Here is a 12,724-nt window from a genome sequence, read left to right as displayed (position 1 = left end):
CCTTAATCTTCTGAAAACCTATTGTCTGTTCCTGATTCCTTTACCATTGTTGGCCTTGATTTAAAGTCTTTCTTATTGGTTCAGTGAGATGTGCTAAGTTAGCAATAAACTTTCCCACTTGGATCACTATTCCAAAGAAGCACTGTGCATCACTTATGCATTTCAGTTGTAGGATGTACTAATAAACCTCATCTTTCTAGGATCCATTGTTCCTATATTATGTGTCCAAAATGTGAGGTCTGCCTTTGAGAAATGGCACTTCTCATTGTATGTAAGATCTGAACTTCGCAATGCTTGTTAGACTTCTTTTAACCTGGTTGTGCTCCTTTTTGGAATGATTGTGTAACAATATGTTATCCATGTTACAGATTATACATTGGTTGATTTCAAAGATTCTGTGATATCGCACATTGAAAGATTCCTGGTACTGATAAAATTCCAAATGATGCATTTTTGAAGTAGAACCATTCAAACGATGTGATAACTGTGGTTAAGAGTTTGACTCACAGTATGGGGATGGGAGGTATATGCCAAAATCCATTGATGAAAAATATACCTTTGTAAATTTGGCGAAATGTTTTGTCAACTGAATAATTTGGATGAACTTCGCTTTGAAAATGTTTATTCAATTGAGGAAGATCCATGCACAATCTTTAGTATTTCATTGTGCTTTGGTACTATTACTGGGCATGAGTACCATTGAGTCAGTTCTGTCACTGATTATCAGATCCACCGTGATCTCATTGAATGGTGAAACAATCTTGATGGACTGAATGGTCTACACCTGCTCCTACAGTCTTACAGTCATATGGAAAAGTCACACGTGTGCATTGCTTGGTCTTTTAGGCATCTGGTTTACACCTTGAAAACAGGCACAGTACCAATTGACTGTCAGACTCTATTTTCAGAGTTAAATGATTATTAAATTGGCAATTAATTCCCAGTTTAGCCATAGGTAGTTGGAGGAATCAATTGAAATCTAAAATCAATGGCCTGACTGAGTCCAGCAAGGGTTTCACTGCAGTATAATAACAAATATTAATATTAGTATTGATTTCATCGTGATCTAATTAAGTGTTCTGAATTATGTTATTTATCGATAAACTGATGTCATGTTAATGATTCCATATAAATAGACTTTTTAATCACATCATCACTTATGTCTAAACATACATTAGTTAAGCAAAGAAGGTTACCTCAGAGTACAATGGAATCTTGATCAGATGGGCCAAAGGGCCAAGGAGTGGCAGATGGAGCTTAATTTAGATAAATGCAAGGTGTTGCATCTTGGAAAAGCAAATCATAACAAGACTTATACACTTAATGGTATCATACCAGGGAATGCTGCTGAACAAAGAGACCTTAGAATAGAGGTTCATAGCTCCTTGAAAGTAGAGTTGCAGGTAGATAGGATAGTGAAGAAGGTGTTTGGTATGCTTTCCTTTATTGGTCTGTGCATTGAGTATAGGAGTTGGGAGGTCATGTTGCAGCTGTACAGGACATTAGTTAGGCCACTTTTGGAATATTGCATGCAATTCTGGTCTCCTTCCTATCGGCAGGATAATGTGAAACTTGAAAGGGTTCAGAAAAGGTTTACAAGGATCTTGCCAGGGTTGGAGGATTTGAGCTATAGGGAGAGGTTTGTAAAATTATGAGGGGCATGGATAGGATAAATAGACAAAATCTTTTCCCTGGGTTGGGGGAGTCAAGAAGTACAGGGCTTAGACTTAAGGTGAGCAGGGAAAGATATAAAAGGGCCCTAAGGGGCAACATTTTCACACAGAGGGTGATGCATGTATGGAATGAACTTCCAGAGGAAATGGTGGAGGCTAGTGCAATTGCAACATTTAAAAGGCATCTGGATGGGTGTATGAATAGGAAGGGTTTAGAGGGATATGGGCCAAGTGCTGGCAAATGGGACTAGATTAGGTTCGGATATCTGGTCGGCGTAGACAAGTTGAACCAAAGGGGATCAGTGGTGCTGGAAGAGCACAGCAATTCAGGCAGCATCCGAAGACAGGCAAAATCGACGTTTCGGGCAAAAGCCCTTCATCAGGAATAAAGGCAGAGAGCCTGAAGCGTGGAGAGATAAGCTAGAGTAGGGTGGGGGTGGGGAGAGAGTGGCATAGAGTACAATAGGTCAGTGGGGAAGGAGATGAAGGTGATAGGTCAGGGAGGAGAGGGTGGAGTGGATAGGTGGAAAAGGAGCTGGGCAGGTCGAACAAGTCCGGACAGGTCAGGGAATCGAGTTGCTGGAGGTTAGAAGCTAGGATGAGGTGGGGGAATGGGAAATGAGGAAACAGTTGAAATCCACATTGATGCCCTGGGGTTGAAGTGTTCCGAGGCGGAAGATGAGGCGTTCTTCCTCCAGGCGTCTGGTGGTGAGGGAGCGGCGGTGGAGGAGGCCCAGCACCTCCATATCCTCGGCAGAGTGGGAGGGGGAGTTGAAATGTTGAGCCACTGGGCGATTTGGTTGATTGGTGCGGGTGTCTCAGAGATGTTCCCTAAAGCGCTCTGCTAGGAGGCGCCCAGTCTCCCCAATGTAGAGGAGACCGCATCGGGAGCAACGGATACAATAGATGATATTAGTGGATGTGCAGGTAAAACTTTGATGGATGTGGAAAGCTCCTTTGGGGCCTTGGATAGAGGTGAGGGAGGAGGTGTGGGCGCAGGTTTTACAGTTCCTGCGGTGGCAGGGGAAAGTGCCAGGATGGGAGGGTGGGTCGTAGGGGGGCGTGGACCTGACCAGGTAGTCACGGAGGGAACGGTCTTTGCGGAAGGCGGAGAGGGGTGGGGAGGGAAATATATCCCTGGTGGTGGGGTCTGTTTGGAGGTGGCGGAAATGTCGGCGGATGATTTGGTTTACGCGAAGGTTGGTAGGGTGGAAGGTGAGCACCAGGGGCGTTCTGTCCTTGTTGCGGTTGGAGGGGTTGGGTCTGAGGGCGGAGGTGCGGGATGTGGATGAGATACGTTGGAGGGCATCTTTAACCACGTGGGAAGGGAAATTGCGGTCTCTGAAGAAGGAGGCCATCTGGTGTGTTCTATGGTGGAACCGCTCCTCCTGGGAGCAGATACGGCGGAGGCGGAGGAATTGGGAATACGGGATGGCATTTTTGCAAGAGGTAGGGTGGGAAGAGGTGTAATCCAGGTAGCTGTGGGAGTCGGTGGGTTTGTAGAAGATGTCAGTGTCAAGTCGGTCGTCACTGATGGAGATGGAGAGGTCCAGGAAGGGGAGGGAGGTGTCAGAGATGGTCCAGGTAAATTTAAGGTCAGGGTGGAATGTGTTGGTGAAATTAATGAATTGCTCAACCTCCTCGCGGGAGCACGGGGTGGCGCCAATGCAGTCATCAATGTAGCGGAGGAAGAGGTGGGGAGTGGTGCCGGTGTAATTACGGAAGGTCAACTGCTCTACGTAGCCAACAAAGAGACAGGCATAGCTGGGGCCCATACGTGTGCCCATGGCTACCCCTTTGGTCTGGAGGAAGTGGGAGGATTCAAAGGAGAAATTGTTAAGGGTGAGGACCAGTTCAGCCAAACGAATGAGAGTGTCGGTGGAGGGGTACAGTTGGGAACGTCTGGAGAGGAAAAAACGGAGGGCTTGGAGGCCCTGGTCATGGCGGATGGAGGTGTAGAGGGATTGGATATCCATGGTGAAGATGAGGCGTTGGGGGCCGGGGAAACGGAAGTCTTGGAGGAGGTGGAGGGCGTGGGTGGTGTCTCGAACGTATGTAGGGAGTTCCTGGACTAGGGGGGATAGGACAGTGTAGAGGTAGATGGGGATGAGTTCAGTGGGGCAGGAGCATGCTGAGACAATGGGTCGGCCAGGGTGGTCAGGCTTGTGGATCTTGGGAAGGAGGTAGAACCGGGCAGTGCGGGGTTCCCGGACTATGAGGTTGGAAGCTGTGGGTGGGAGATCTCCTGAGGTGATGAGGTTCTGTATGGTCTGGGAGATGATGGTTTGGTGATGGGGGGTGGGGTCATGGTCAAGGGGGCGGTAGGAAGAGGTGTCCTCGAGTTGGCGTTTGGCTTCAGCGATGTAGAGGTCAGTGCGCCAGACTACCACTGCGCCCCCTTTATCCGCTGGCTTGATGGTGAGGTCAGTATTGGAGCAGAGGGATTGGAGGGCTGCGCGTTGTGAGGGTGAGAGGTTGGAGTGGGGGAGGGGGGTCGACAGGTTGAGGCGGTTAATGTCCCGGCCAGCGCGGGGTGTCCAGGTGGATGCAGTGTGTTGGAGGTGGGCGAAGGGGTCCTCGGAAGGTGGGCGGGAGTCCTGATTATGAAAGTAAGCTCGGAGGCGGAGGCGACGGAAGAATTGTTCGATGTCACGGCGTGTATTAAATTCATTGATGCGTGGACGGAGGGGGACGAAGGTGAGTCCTTTGCTGAGGACTGATCGTTTGTCCTCAGTGAGGGGGAGGTCTGGGGGGATGGTGAAAACTCGGCAGGGCTGGGAGCTGGGAGCTGGTGTGGGTATAGAGCTGGGAGTGGGGTCGGAGCCAGTACCTGGAGTGAGTGTGATGGTGGGGGGAATGGGGGTAGAGTCATGAGGCCAGGGGAATCTTTCCGAGGCCAGGGGAATCTTCTGGAATGTTCAAGGAGCGCTGGTTATGGAGCTGGGTAGATAAAAGTTTGTTGTACTTACAGTTTTTGATGTTTGAGATGGAATTGAAATACTGTTTGTTGAGAGTATGAATTCTCCTGAGGATGTAGTACAGAGTGGGTCCTTTGCAATTCTGAGAGAGTGTGGCCCTCAGCTAAGGCAGGGCAGACTGTAGAGAGGTTAGGTACCGGCGCATTGCTGCAAGCGTGAACCAAAGGGTCTGTTTCCATGCTGTACATCTCCATGACTCTAACTGTTCTTATTTAAATGCTCAGCATTTGTGTAAAATGCTGGAGCTGTAAAATTTCAAGTAATTTCTATGTTGGAATGATTTGAACTGATTCACAGACAAATCCATGTTTTCTGTGCTGAGCATTTACTTGTTCAATTCATCCAGGTGAATGAAAGCAAGTATAAATTTAGATCAAGATAAATGTTTGCTCTGTAGAATAAGCTGCTTCTCAGTAAAATATTAAGTCAAAAGAAGTTATTACAAATTTCATTGATCTTGCAATAGATATTCTCTTGGAGTTGGTAATAATTGTTCATTTCATTTGATGTAATTTTTGAAAAAATCCTTGATGTTTGATTGGAAAATTGTCAACGCACCTCTATTCAAAATGGGAGGGAGGCAAAAATAGGTAACTATAGGTCCATCAGCCTAATACCTATTGTTGGAAAGTTTTTAAATTAGTTATTCAGGAAGTAATAAAAAGCCTTTGGAAAATCATAATCTAATCAAGCAGAGTCGGCATGGCTTCATGAAAGTGAACTAAGTCTGACTAATTTATTATAGCTTTCTGAGGGAGTCTCAACCAGAGTAGATAGAAGGGAATTAGTGGATGTGTTATATTTGGTTTCTCTGAAGTTGTTAACAGTTTTTAAGTCATAAGAGCCCAGGAGACTCTCAAAGATAAAGGAGTGGCCTACATGCACAGACTCAGAGGGACAGGAATGTAATAATTGTAACAAGATCAGCCTGCTGGACCTCATAGAATAGAAGGTCCCTGATCTGGTCTAATCAGGAAACCCTGGCTGACACAAAAAGTTAGAAATACCAACAATCTGCTGCCTGACTCTGTATGAGGTAGCATCATAGTCAAGGACTGTTCATGTGTAAATACAGGGTGACTGTGTACAGTTCTGGTCACCTTACTATAGGAAGGATATTATTAAATTGTAGAGAGTGCAGAAAAGATTTACAAGGACATTACCAGGACTGCAGGGTTTGGATTATAAGGAGAGGTTAGATAAGATAGGACTTTCTTTCACTGGAACATAGAAGGTACAAGTGTGACCTTATAGAGAGGTTTAAAAGATCATGAGGGGCATAGATAAGGTGAATAGCAAAAGTTTTTTTCCCTAGGGTTGGGAAATTCAAACTGAAGGGCATAATTTTAAGGTGAGAGAAGAAAGATTTAAAAGTGATAGCATAATTATATATGCCTATGAATTCGGAGCAGGAGCAGACCACCTGGCTGTTCCAGCTTCACCTGTCATTTATGGCTAATCTGACCATGATTCCATTCCATATCCCTTGTTACCATGAGAACCAATGACTTCCTTGTCAGTCAAGAATCTATCTATCTCTGCCTTAGAAATGTTCCACGACCTTACCTCCTCTGCTCTCTTGGGAAGAGAGTTCCAAGGACTCATGAAACAATGAGAAAAAGAATTCTCAGTGCTGTCTTAAATGGGACATCCCTTATCTTTGAAAGTGTGTCCTTAGTTTTAGTTTCTCATCCAATCAGGAATATCCTTTCAGCATCTTTGTGTCAAGTGTGGCATCACATTTTTATATGTTTCAATAAGATCAGCTTTCAATCTTCAATACACCACTGGGTACAGGCTGAAATTGTCTATCCTTACTTTGTAAGAGAGTGCCTTTATGTCAGGCATTAGTTGAGATGATAATTGAAGCTTTGTTAGACTTCTCAAATTGATGTATAAGCAACTGTATCGATTTCTGAAGCAAAGCGATTTGCTGGCCAACTTGACCCTTCAATCGACACATCAAAACCAAGCTTTGTAGTCACTTATCATAGTGTTGTTTGTGGATTAATGCTGTGCTTCAATTGGTTGTCATGTATAGCTATGTCAAAAGAGTGACTGTAATTTAAGAGTATATCATCGACAGAAGCTCTTTCAGATGACATTGTGAATGTTCCTCATCAATGCAGGGTCACTTTCTTTCTACATTACTCATTTGCCAGATATTGGACTGTTTCCATAATTTCCTTCCCTCTCCTTCAAAACTGCTTGTATCATAATATATTATTTCCATTGTGAGTTTGCAACATAATTACTAAATTATCCTCAAAAGAGTTCAACTGCTCTCAGCTGAAAATTAAGGGTTTCTTTCAGATAGACAATCAACAGTCACTTAGCCACGCCAACATTATTTGCATAATAATGGAGACTTTTGAATAAGGTTATAAGAAAGTAAAGTTGGTCTGTTTTATTAAAAATGAGATTTCAAAGTTGTTTGCCTTTGATAATCAGATGCTTCTCTGTTTCATGTTAATGTGCACACATGCATTTACTATAAATCAATATTTCATTTTTGAGTCTATTTCTATTGTGAGTTATGAATTTGTTTACTCTTTGGACAAAATTTACCCCATCCTGGTGCAGGTGTGAGTGACAGTGATGAAGGTGGGAAAATACAGAGAGAATGAAAAATCAGAATCATAATATCAAGCAAACATTTTGTGATTTTTTTTTCCTCTCAGGCCTTAAATGGCAACTTCAAATATTCACAATTAAATAGCAACAATCTTATTTCTTTCAGCAAAGTGCAAAGTTGATTTATTTGTGTGTCATTTTGAATTCTTGTCCCTTTCCCCCAAAATATATATGACACAAATTCCCAATGTCCCAGCCATCATCCTATCCCTTATTCATAACCAAGTCCCTGCATACTCCCTGGCTATTATCTTCCTTGACCATCTATCCATGCAAGCCAATATCTGTGAACTACCAGCCTCACCGCATCGTAATACCTGCCCTCAGACTAATTCATGTACTATTTCACCTCTTCAACCCGTCCAAAATGCTCTCTGCATGGTAAATCTAATCAATGGGTTAAAGTATTATAGGGAGCAAGCAGGAAAGTGAAGTTGAGGTCAAAAAGAGATTAGCCAGAATTGTATTCAATAGTAGAGTAACCTTGAGGAGCTGAATTGCCTACTCCTGTTCCTAGTTCTTATGATTTTACGTAAATACTATCTTGGTGGCCACAGGGATATGATGGCTTCCCATCACTTCATGCTCCAGCATTTAGCATAGTTTTGTCACAGTTTCCCAGGCAGGACTTCTCTGTGATGAAAGTGCACTTCATTCATTTGGATGAAATGACATTGAAGATGATAGACTTAGAGCTTCCTCTACCTCCTTCACATCCTGAGGGAAACTTTACCTGTAACCTGTTCAGCAGTGCCTGCTAGTCTTGTGCTTGCTGGCACACCTGTTGCACCTCAGTATCCCTTTGTTTTTGTTGAACTGCAGCAACAATGATAATTCCGGGTCTGCTGGATCTATGTTTCACTCTTTGAATGGACCTGGTTTGCAGAATGTAAGAATCAGATGGTTGTTAATAAGGTGGGCAATCAGCATTTACATCACTTACAAATAATGTTTTATTGCATCTTCTGACAGTGGGACATGGACGACTCCAACAGGGAATGCAATGGACTTTCATCATTTAGGATGTAATTTCTATGATTTTGTAATATTATGAAAATGCAGAGGGAACTTGTAAGCGCTGTATGGTTATTGATACCTTATTTTCCCACCCCACATGACACATGCAAGGCAACATTGCATTTAGGAGTGTTCTGAAGAAGTGTCACCAAACCTGAAACATTAACTCTGCTTTGTCTGCACAGATGCTGCCAGACCTGCTGAATTTATTCAGCAATTTCTGTTTGTCTTGCATTTAAGAGCATGTTTCAAATACTTCAGTTCAAGGTGAAAGGACATCTGCTTTGTGCCTTTGTGCAGCCTGAGATCTTGAATTGTCTTTGCGAGTTGTGTCCCACAAGTGCATTTCATCTAGGCTTGCTTGGTCCATTGGTTTGATCTTTCATTACGGTTCATCGGATAAAGGAATGTCCACCACACCAACCCCCCTTGACCACTAACATGTCCAGGTTCCTGTTCCTGAAGCAGGTTGTTAGCTTTCCTTTTCTCCATGCCATGTCCTTAGTGATAATAGCCAAGCATCACAGTTCTGACTTGCCGCATCCAAAGTTTTGTGCAGCTAGACTTTAAATAGGTCACCAGTGACATGAATAGTGGAACGTTGTGGCAGAAGCATGGTCTTGTGTGTATTCACCATGCAACTGCTCAAGGAAGAAATCCACTTCCGTAACTAACAAAAAGCAAAGATTGCATGAGAAAAGTTATAAGCTGTGGACCCCAGACGTCATGAATCTTACACAACAGAATAGTTTAAGACAAAACAGGAAATGTTTACCCTTATTATACATGTCATCAAGATTAGTCTGCTTACAATGGAAATGTCTTGTGAAGTCCTCTTCAATTTGTCTGTGCATTGCATGCTGGGAACCCCTGCAGTCATTCACGGTTGTTATATTCCAATTATTGATGGATGAACAGAAGTGTTAAACTGCCACAATTATGAGTCGTGAGGTTTAGATTCATTTCTTTTTTTAATGTATATAATAACTCAATCTTGTATTAGTGTGTAACTATAGTATAAAGGAAGCTCAGTGATTTTGCTTTCTTGCTTTGGCAGTTGGAATATGGAATAATTTCCAGAGCAACTCTTTTCACTGAATGTCATTTATTGCCAGTCAAGGTGAGTTTTAATGTTGGAATGCCACCCTGCATCACCTTACATCAAAACCTCCCGTTCTGCAGGTGGCTGAATTGGACAGCAGCTGCACTACAAAACTAAAAATAAACCAAAAGCATGCCAGAAACAGAGATGTGACATTGCACTGAAATGCAAATTGAGTACTGACTAGCTTCAGAGGTTTGCAAAAAAAAATCACAAGGAAATAACTTACATAGACCAATTAATTTTACTGATTCCCTTCAACAAATATTTAGTTCATCTGAGGTTTGCCTTCATGACAGGCAGTCAGCAAGGTCCCTTCATTTATTCGAGATCCTTTAAATCAATTATAGGGTAACTGTGTTGAAATGTTGTTTGATTTTTGGTAAACTAGAATATCAGCTTTACTGTGATTGAAAAGCAATACACATCAACTAAGTAAAACCTTCATTTCGATATCTTGTGTCTTCACCACATAGGCGGAAATTGGATGGAAAAGATCAACTGTTCTCTGAAGCCCACCTGATTTTTTGGCCACGTACTGTCCTGACTTGGAAATATATCACCATTCCTTTGCTGCATCAAAATCCTGGAATTCCTTTCCTAATGACATTGTGGGTCAACATACAGCAGGTGGGCTGCAGCGGTTCAAGAAGGCAGTTCACCCCCACCTTCTCAAGGGGAAGTATGGATGGGCAATAAAGGCTGGCCAGCCAGTGATATCCACATCCCACAGAAATGAATAATTTAAAAAAAATGTATGCTACATACATAATGGATTGATGCTACAGTTTGCCTTATAAAATAATATAACCGATGACCGAGGTTTGTGCACTTCGCTGTTGCTACCCTTGATCGCATGTACATTACCTCACTATAGACATTGGATTAAGAGGCCAGTTCAAACACTCTTGTTTTGATGTTGACCCAGTTCAAGGACCATATTTGTGACAGGCAACTTCTACTGCGTCACCATCGCTGGGGTGTTACATCACACTGCAGAGCTGTGTTCCTGTACATGCAAGCTCACTGCTCCTAGTGGGGTACAAACACATAGCAATTTCTGGATCACTGTTTCATTTACCAAAGCAGAAAAGATTACAGATTATGCTACCATTTGCTAGCCAATGTAACATATTAGCAACAACATGAAGCATCAGTCTGTATGGAAGACTGATTCATTGAGATGAATTTAAGTTGTTTTAAGCCTTTTCAGTTGTAGAAAGAGAAAAGGAAGATGAAGTTATTATAATGACCGTGATACTGCTACTAAAGGCAGAACGGATGAAGGTGAATGTACTGACTTATAAATCCTGCAATGTAACAGGATGAAGCAGAGACTTATTTTCTGTGGGATTTTTCTTATAGATTTTAGTTTTAAGCAGAGCTTAAAATTTTTAAGAGTACATTTTGTAGTTAATTGGAGCTGAACACTGAATTGGTGAGATGTTTGTGTTAGAAAAATGGTAAGCACATTTTAATGTCAACTTCTGTGTTTCTGTGGATGGTATGGTGGCTCAGTAGTTAGGACTGCTGCCTCACAGCATCAGGGACCTGGGTTCAATTCCACCTTTGGGTGACTGTCTGTATGGAGTTTGCACGTTCTCCCAGTGTCTGTGTGGGCTTCTATCAGATTTCCTCCCACAATCCAAAGATGTGCAGGTTAGGTGGATTGGCCTCGCTAAGCTACCCATAGTGTTCAGCGATGTGTAGGTTAGCTGTGGGATATGGTAGGAGGATGGGTCTGGGTGTGATGCTCTTTGGAGGGTCAGTGTGGACTTGTTGGGCCAAATGGCCTGCTTCCACACTGTAAGAATTCTACATTAAAATAAAAATCTGTAATCTATGTATTTACCTTCACAAGGACCTATTGATCGAAACCTGGACAAGCTGCCATGGTAATGCAACAATAGCCCCTTTCTGAATTACACGGTGTGTGTACTTTTACCCTGAGGACAAGAGCAGTTCAAGAAGACAGCCCGTCACTAAGAGCAATTAAGGATGGACAATAATAGCTAGCCCAGCTAGTGACACTCACATCCCATGAACAATAAAAAAAATTATTGTCACAGCATTAATATAGATAGCTAGCATCACATATACATAATGTGTTTTCCCTATGCAAATGAGATTGCATTCCTACATGATATATTTGTGATGAGTGTCATATATATGAAGTTGGTTATGTTATACTTTTGATGGAATGGAGTTCTGTTTTGTTTTATTGACAAGGTTTTGGAGATTGAATGAATTGTGAATTTGAACAAGATTGGAATTTTAGAGTCAAAGCTAAATGATTTCAATTTCATTTCACATTTGGTTGCTCAGGTTAATACATCACAGTTTCATTGCCATAAATTTGGCTAGTTCTTTAATATCTCTCGCTTTCTGTACTGCAAGTCAAAGAGAACCAAAGCATTGCATCCTTCTGTTTTCTTTTGTTTAGACCAGATCAGCATTTTATTACCTTCATGACTTTTAATGAAAAATTAATGCACTTGGAGAAAATCAGTACAGGAATTAGGAGAGGTGTTGCAGAATATCAAGACGTACTGAATGACTGATTTTAATTCTAGCTTCTGTGCTTCACATAGTTCATTCCACACATTGTCCATTGTCATCCTTGAAGGTTAAATAGACTTTTCTACAACTTCTAAGCAGTGATTGAAATAAGTTCATTTTACTTTTGTTTATAAGTCCCGAGAAGAAGATTCAAGTTTCATATACACTGCAAAGCTCCATCCAATAAGTGTAAAATTGTGATAATTTTGGTAATGCCTAATTTGGAAATTTGCAAATTACATTCTGAAAAGAGATGTATTTGCTCCAGCAAAGATTTGAATTTTAAATGGGCCGTACATGTATGTATTCCCTTAACATAAGGCTATTTGGCTGTAAGGTAATAATGTTCAGGGTTACTGTTTTCATGTTTCTTTTCATTCATGGAATGTAAGCACCATAAGTAAGACTGATATTTCTTGGCCACCCCTAATGGACTTGAGAAGATATGATAAACAGCCTTTTTGAATCATGCAGTCTTTATGCTATTAATACATTCATGTGTCTTTAAGAAGGAAGTTCCAGGTTTTTGACTAAGCAATACTGAAAGATTAATGATATGGTTTCAAGTCTGCTTAGTGTGTGACTTGGAGGGGAGCCTGGCAGGAGGGGCACAATGGCTCAGTTATTAGCGCTGCTGCCTCAACGGCTAGGGACTCCAGTTCGATTCCAGCCTCAGGCAACTGTCCGTGTAGAGTTTGTACATTCTCCTAGTGTCAGCTTCGGTTTCATCTCACTGCCCAAAGATGTGCAGGCTGGGTATG

This window comes from Chiloscyllium plagiosum, unplaced genomic scaffold (genome assembly GCF_037043375.1).
Source record: "Chiloscyllium plagiosum isolate Xiang-an unplaced genomic scaffold, Cpla_swu_hap1 HiC_scaffold_15, whole genome shotgun sequence".
NCBI lineage: Eukaryota > Metazoa > Chordata > Chondrichthyes > Orectolobiformes > Hemiscylliidae > Chiloscyllium > Chiloscyllium plagiosum.
This window is presented reverse-complemented; position numbering follows the sequence as displayed.